We start from the raw sequence: 7,158 nt of genomic DNA, 5'->3' as shown, positions 1-7,158 counted from the left end.
ATTTGGTGAGTGTTGATTCCTTTTCTCAGCCCCTGGAGGGGCAGGCAGGCTTTCTGCATCCGGGGACAGTCAGCAGCTGGGCCGACGAGGGACAGGGCCAGCGGCAGCTGGCGAGAGGTGACAGGTAGCAGGTGGCACTCAGTATCACACGGGCTTGTGGGCGCTCCCCGCTCTGCTGAGGCCTGCTCTGCGTGCTCCCAGGATCCGGCCGGGGATCTGGAATCCATCCTGCAGCGAGCAGCGAGTGTGGGTGGTGTGTGATGAGAACATTTCACGGAGGACAAAGTCGGCCCCGAGAATACAGCCGGGACTTGGAGGAGGGCACAGCTCGGGACCCGCCGTCCCGCCTGCACCTCCCGGGCCCTCCCGCGGCCCCAGGGTGGCCGGTTATGTTTGCTCGCTCTCATCTGTGCCGGAGAGAGGGGTGGAGAGCCCCGGCTGTGTCCCCCCGCCGTGACGGGAAGGACGAGAGACGCCCCCAGCCTGTGGACGGCAGAGTGTTCTGCCGGGAGATGGCGGCCAGAGGGGGCCGGACTGGCCTAGAGGAGCCGGATCCCTGTCCAGAGCTGCAAGGGGGCTTCTGGCCCTGCTTCACGCATCTGCTGGAGCCCCCCTGCCTGCCCATCAGAACTGTGTCCCCGTAGGTGTGGCCTCGCCTGGGCCAGCTTCATGCGGGGGTGGGGGGGGGGCCAAGCTCCCCACACCTACCCCGGTCCCCCCGTTCGGCTTCTTTATTCCAAGTGTCACGGCCTCCATCGGCCACGAATCAGGCATGTCCCAGACCCCGGACCCAGGGCCTCTGAAGTCTTCCGGATGAATCCGCACTGGTCCTCCAACTTGACTGCAGCCCTTGCTGGCCCTGGGATTACTTCAAAATAAAACCAAACAGGCAGTGACCTGAGCCGAGCACCGTCCTGGGAGTCTGTGAGGGAAACCGAGGATCCAGGGTGACCCTCACGGGTGCGTGTGAAGTCGGGAGCAGGGCGCAGTCGGCGTGTTCTGGGAGCATGAGGAAGGGTCCGGAACAGGTCTCACTTGCGTGGACTCCTGGAGAGCGGGAGCCAGAGACACACGAGGTGGATAGAGACCCTGGACTCCCAGGAGCCTGGAGTTCAAACCCCGACCGTTTCTGCCCAGAAGGGGCAGAATCCCAGGGGCTCCTGTGCCCTGCTCCTTGATGATATGAGCTCAGTGCGGTGAGCGGGGGGAGATTTAACTCAGCACAAAGTGCCTGCTAGAGCCAGGCGCCCCCGGGGTGATGGGGCTGCGAGCGTGGGGCCGCCCGCCGGGACCACGGCCACCACGTCCCTTCCTGCCTTTTAAGTAATGGGGGAAACAACTCCCTAATTCAGCCCCAAACCAGCAAATCGATGCAAACTAAAAAAAAAGTTGGTTTTAATATATGCAGGGGCAGAACCACAGAACCCCGATGACATCGAAAGGAAGGCGGGGAAGGAGCACTCTTACATGTTGGTGGAAACGTCACCTGGAAAATGCTGTCGGCAAACACTTTCACGGCGCACAAATACGCGAGCGGTGCAGACCCCGCACGGTGGGGAATCCGTCCGAGGAACCAGGTGCTCGCAGGGGAGCATGTCCACACGCTGGTCTTAACGGAACCTGTTGGGGAGAGAAAGAGGGACGGTGGCCAGAAGCCGGTGGGTCTGGGACCTGCGGGCGTGTCTGCATCTGCAGGGGTGGGAGGCGGAGAGCTCAACAGGCTTGTTTTGATGCTGCTTCCCTTCAAAAAAAATAAATAAATAAAAAAGGTGTGAGTGTTAATATGTGAATAGAAAAACCAAATGCACATCTAGCGGTTAACAATGATTACTTCCAGGGATGTGTTTAGGGTGGGGTGTGAAGTTCTGTGTTTTCTGGGTGTTTTTAAATCCACTGTTACCACCTTTTTAAAAAAGAGAGAAAACCCTTCCACGCTAAGGTAAACTCTGTCTGCTGACTCCCGTAATCGGGGTTGTCTAATTTGCTTGCGGAGTGAGCTCCCGGAGAACGGCTGACACTCTGACCCCTGCTTTGCGTGCCAGGGGCGCCCCGAGCCCTTGACCGGTCTGCTCTGCTCTCGCCTGGTCCCCGGGGCGGCCCCACCACCATCCCCGCTCCCCGAATGGGAGCACTGGGGAGCAGATGGGAGCTTCCCAGGCCCCCGCAGCTGGTGAGGGTGCAGCTGGGATCTGAGCACTGAACTCCTGCCCAGCTCCCCTCCCAGGGATGCTCCCAAGACCCCTCACTTTCCCAGCTGCAGGCCACGTCTCCTCCAGGAGCCTGTCCCAGCCCCCCACAACCCAGGACTTGCTGCAGGGCCTCCGTGGAGGGTCCCTTTCCCTCTGGGTTTTAATCCTGTGCAAGGAGGAGTCAAACTGGGCTGAATCTTTGTTAACAAAACCCGGTGACTTCAGACTGCAGAGCTCCCCGAGGCCAGCTGTCCTGGTCCCCGACCTGAAGGTCACTGGTGCCTGTGAAGAGCCACCCTGCCCCTCCCTGCAGCGCAGACAGCCGAGGGCCAGGCCCCCAGAGCAGCCTCATGGGATGCCCAGCGAAAATCCACCATGCAGGTGTGTGTGTGTGTGTGTGTGTGTGTGCGCAGGTCCACGAGTGTGTGGGTCCACACATGCCGGCTCAGTTTTACATTCAGAACAGGCTCCAAGATGGGCCACAAGGGGCATTGCTGAACCTAAGTGCAGCGCCCGCCTGTCCCCAGTTAGTCTTCGGGGACATTTCAACGAGCTCTAATGATAACAAGGTGACTAATTCCCTCTTCCAAGCAGTGAGAGTCCCTCCAATTGCTATGTTCCCAGAGAAAAATTAAAACCCAAATTGAAATTTTCTTTCCCTTGTAAATAAAGCCCAAAGAAATGAACCCCCCCCCCCCCACCCCGGTTCTCTCTTTCCGGGTTCTGATTCCACTCAGTGGAACCATGAGTGGCTGTGCCAGCTGGACACAAGTCCCTAGAGCTGCAGCCACGTCCCAGGCTCCCGCAACCACGGACACTGCTCTGGCGACACCGAGGGTCCCCGCAGCTCCAGCCACACGGTCAGGACTCAGGGCAGAGCCCACCCAGCCCCCAGCCCTGCCGCCGGCCCCCCGGGCCTTCCCCAGGACTCAGGGCTGCTCCTGGGGTGTTGCCCTCTCTTCCCTCCAGCTGCTGAACGTGCCCCTCGGGTGACCGTCCCTCCCCGTCTCCTTCCTCGCTCAGCTGACCTGGACGTCGCCTTGAAGGCCAGACTCCTTCTCAGGTTGGGTCTGATCTGGCATAACTGACTCTCCCTCCCCCTCCCCACCTCCTCCCTCCTCCCCCTTCTCCTCCTCCTCCTCCCATCCTGGTGTTTCCTGGACCCCCCAAGATGGTGCACACAAGCAGACCGTGGGAGCCCGTGAGGACATGCCTGCCTGGGGCCAGTGGGGGAGCTTGATCTGCCCTTCGGTGTCAGACCGAACTTTCGCCTTCCAGAGACATTGGCGAGAGCCCTCCCAGCCTCCTCCCTGCACACCCCACTTCTCACAATGCAAGACTTGCCAAAACACGGCAGGGGTACCCAGGGTCCCCTCTCCCCGCTGGCCCCCCAGGACCACAGGTGATCTGCCCTCACCCCCCCACCCCCAGGCCGACCTCAGCGGGGCAGGTCCCTGGAAAGACGCCCACGTTCAGGCGGTCCCCCTCCCTTGGGGAAAAGTAGTAACCCGGCCCACGACCTCCGAACAGACCTCATTCTCTAAACCTGATTTGGGGACAGGGCTGGCGCTGTCGTCCTGACCCCATGTCTGTCTGTCATTTGGATCCTGACTCAGAGAGGGGCGGGGACCCACGTGTCACACCTGATGCACATCCGTTCCCCTTTTACGTGTCCTGAGTAAACTTCACTTCAGCTCCGAGGAAAGAATCCCAGAGGTTGATGGCAAAGTCGTCCGAGAAGCCGGCGGCCCCCCCAGCCCCGCCCGCCTCTGCTGTCCCATCTGTGAAATGGGGGCTTGACGGGCACCCCCAGTGGCTCCATCTGCCAAGAGGGAGCCCTCTGGGGCGCCCGACAGATGGCCCGCCTGCCTCTGCCTTCTCGGCTCGCGGCCCCAGGAGGCATCTCACGCCATGGTTAACAGCTCTTGTCAGAACGTCTGTCCTCAAACCCAGCCAAGAATCCTTCTGCCTGTCACGTCTCCCGGCACCTCTCCTGCTGGGCCCCGGGGGACGCTGGGGGCTCCGGGGAGCCCTTCCTCAACGGGCTGACCTCTTCCATCCGACCCGGCCCTGGTCACTCTGCCCTGCACGCCTTCCTCTAGTCAGGGTCCCCTGCAGGGCGGTGTGACCCCCGGGCCGGGCGGGGGCTGTGCAGACGGGGGACGCCCCCCTTCCCTCCCTGGGCCCGGGCCCGGCCCTGCCGTGGGGCTGGGGTCTCAGCTGGGCCGCTGCAGAACCTGCCCATCTGCCGGGCCCTTCCCTCCCGTGTCTCCCGCATCGGCTCGCACACTCGTGGTTGTGATTTTTTGGGTTTTTTTTCTAACCGGCCAGGAGGACTTCGCACTTAACCTTGCTAAATTCCATCTTGTCCACAGTCCATTGTTCCAGCCTGTCAAGAAGCTTTTTGTGCCCAGGGCATTTCTTCCAGCACGTTAGCCGTCCTCTGAGCTTTGATCTGCAAATTTGACAAGCAGAGCCCTGTGATGCCTCCATCCAAGTCATTGACAGAGACGCTGGACGGGGCCAGGCGAGGACGGGGCGGGTCACCGGAGGCCCCCCCTCCGCCTTGACATCGATCCAGCAATCAATACGTGCGGGCACCTCCTTCTGGCGGCAGCCGCCTCGCGTTCGGCCCAGGGCAACCGAGCGAGAGTGTGCCCAGCCTGGCTGCCCAGCCTCCGAGTCCCGACAGGTGCGTTTTCCTTCGCGCCCGCCCCGACGACCCTCCTGCGGTCTGTCGTCCTCGCCGTCCACCGCCTCTGCGCTTTGTCCTGGCGGCTCCCTCCGCCGGCGAGGGTCCCCATCGTCCCCCTCGCCCCCCATACACAGCTCCACGGGGCCGGAAGCACGCCGTCCCGGCACTTGGAATGGCAAGCAGCCCCGGGGTCGCCGAGGTGGCCAGCGTCACACTCAAGTCCCTCAGATAGGCCGGGGCCACCTTGCTGGGTCCCCGTAGGTCCCTTGCCCTCCGCCGAGGGCTCAGCTTGGCTTGGAAGCTGTGGAGACATCTGTCACCCTCCCTGTGACCCCTGGTCGCGTCTGGCCACCCCGCTAGGCGGGAAGCTGGGAGGAGGCCAGGCACTTCCTCGTCACCAGCATCCTGAGGAACAGGTGCGGTGTGAGTCACAGGGTCCAGCCCCCGCCTCCCGCTGTCAGGTAGGTGAAGGCACAGAGCAAGAAGGTGGGGCCCTGGGCCCCAAGGAAGGGCCACCGTGGACCATAAGGTCCCTCCAAAGCCACCACTGGCCTCTGAGATGCTGAGGTCGGCTTCTCAGCTGCCTCAGAGGCCTGATAACTGGCCTCACCTTCTCTCTGCACCCACGGTCCTGCGTCAAGTGCTGTGGGCAGCTCCCAGCGCCTCTGCCAGCCTGAGCTGGCCCCGCCATCGGGCTAAGCGGCGGTGACCGGCTTGTTCCTGCAGAGTCCCCATTCAGGCCCTGTCAACCGGACAGACCCTGAGTTTTGGTAAGAATCAGACAGTACGCGGAGGGACGGACGCTCAGCCAACCTGACCCGAGGCTGAGCAGACCAGCCAGGACCGGCGTCCCCCTGCCCAGCACTGGGGACAGGACGGAGATGGCCCGGGGACGCCCAGGATGCAGGGCACCACAACCCTGCCCTCCCAAGGCTCAGACGAGGGCGGATGGTCCCAGGGGTTCTCACTGGAGCCTGTGCCCAGAGAACGAGGGGAGTAGCTGCAACCTGACCTTGGTCAGCCACCCTGAGCCCTCAGTGACTGGTGTGCCCCGGGGGTGGCCTGCAGCCCCTCCAGGTGAGAGGCATGTGTCACCTGTGGTCCCCCTTGAGGTGTCCCTCTTTCCCTTCCGCATGCCTTCTGCACTGTTCGAGGACACAGCACACACTTAAGTGTCCCCTGTACCGGGGACGGGGGACCGGGAAGCCACACGCACACAGTGCAGGGCAGGGAGGGGCCGCTGCTCACGCCTCCGCGGCTGGCGCTCAGGGCACAGAGCCAGACCTGCCGTGTGTGAGGCTCCCTCACAGGACACCACCTCCCCGCCCCTCTTGCTGGCCACGGGCTCAGCAAACCCTTCCTCTCGTCCCCACTCAGAGTAAGAGCCGTCATTCCACCCAAGATTCTACCCAGGAGGCCCGGCCTCAGGCGCCCCCCGCTGTCCTGGCCTCTGGTGCACATCCCCCTCCCCCGCCCCACGCCTCCGTCCACACTGGCCCCGCGGCTCCGAGGGCACTCACCCTCACGTCCCTGGCTCTTGCTCTGGCTGCTTCCGGCTCCGCCCCCCCCCCCCCCCCAGCCCCTCGGCACTGCCCCAGGCCCCTGCTCGCCGGTCACGGCACAAAGTGCCACCCACCACCCTCCGTAGGGCTTGTCGCTGTGCTGTTTGCCCCCTTCTCTGTGCTTTTCTGTCTGTCTGTCCCCGCGGTCCATGAGAACTGGGGACGTTTCAGCCTGGCTTATGCTCCACTGCCTCAAGAGCACAGAGCGGGCCCTCTGGAAAGCCTGTGGAAGAACAGATTGGTCTCACCCCTGAGTACAGGAATAGCCGTCAGGAGCGCCGCTCATGCCTGTAGTGTCTGTCGAAGTGGCAAATCCCATTCGTCCGTTTGGAATCTGACCTACTTGGTGAGATTCACAAGGCATCCGGCTTTCACATCGCATCAGCGGGGACGCTGACACTCCGTGCCCGTGATGCTCTGCCCTGCCCCCCCCTCCAGCGTCCTTGCTTGCCGAGGGGCTTCTTGGTGTCTGGTTCATCGCTGTTGTGTTTTCTTTTAGTTTTTTAAATTATTTTTTTAATGTTTATTTTTGAGAAAGAGAGACACAGTGTGCGTAGGGGAAAGGCGGAGAGGGAAGGAGACACAGGATCCGAAGCGGGCTCCAGGCTCCGAGCTGTCAGCACAGAGCCCGACGTGGGGCTCAAACCCACGAACCGTGAGATCACGACCTGAGCCGGAGTCGGACGCTTAACCGACTGAGCGACCCAGGTGC

At 62.5% G+C, this 7,158-nt stretch overlaps 1 long non-coding RNA gene across 2 annotated transcripts; it reads right to left on the bottom strand.

Moving 5' to 3' along the window:
* Window positions 1-493: 493 nt before the first annotated feature.
* Window positions 494-6,784, bottom strand: LOC131483925 (uncharacterized). 2 transcript variants are annotated; one of them, XR_009247933.1, is made up of 3 exons: window positions 6,695-6,784; window positions 1,487-1,741; window positions 494-1,047 (listed from the first exon to the last, which is right to left on the bottom strand). It is a non-coding gene; the product is annotated as an uncharacterized LOC131483925 (long non-coding RNA). The 2 variants fall into 2 exon arrangements; XR_009247932.1 differs by lacking the exon at window positions 6,695-6,784 and adding an exon at window positions 6,405-6,454.
* Between the last annotated feature and the right edge of the window lie 374 nt (window positions 6,785-7,158).

The sequence above is a fragment of the Neofelis nebulosa genome, chromosome 8 (genome assembly GCF_028018385.1).
Source record: "Neofelis nebulosa isolate mNeoNeb1 chromosome 8, mNeoNeb1.pri, whole genome shotgun sequence".
Lineage (NCBI taxonomy): Eukaryota > Metazoa > Chordata > Mammalia > Carnivora > Felidae > Neofelis > Neofelis nebulosa.
This window is presented reverse-complemented; position numbering and strand designations above follow the sequence as displayed.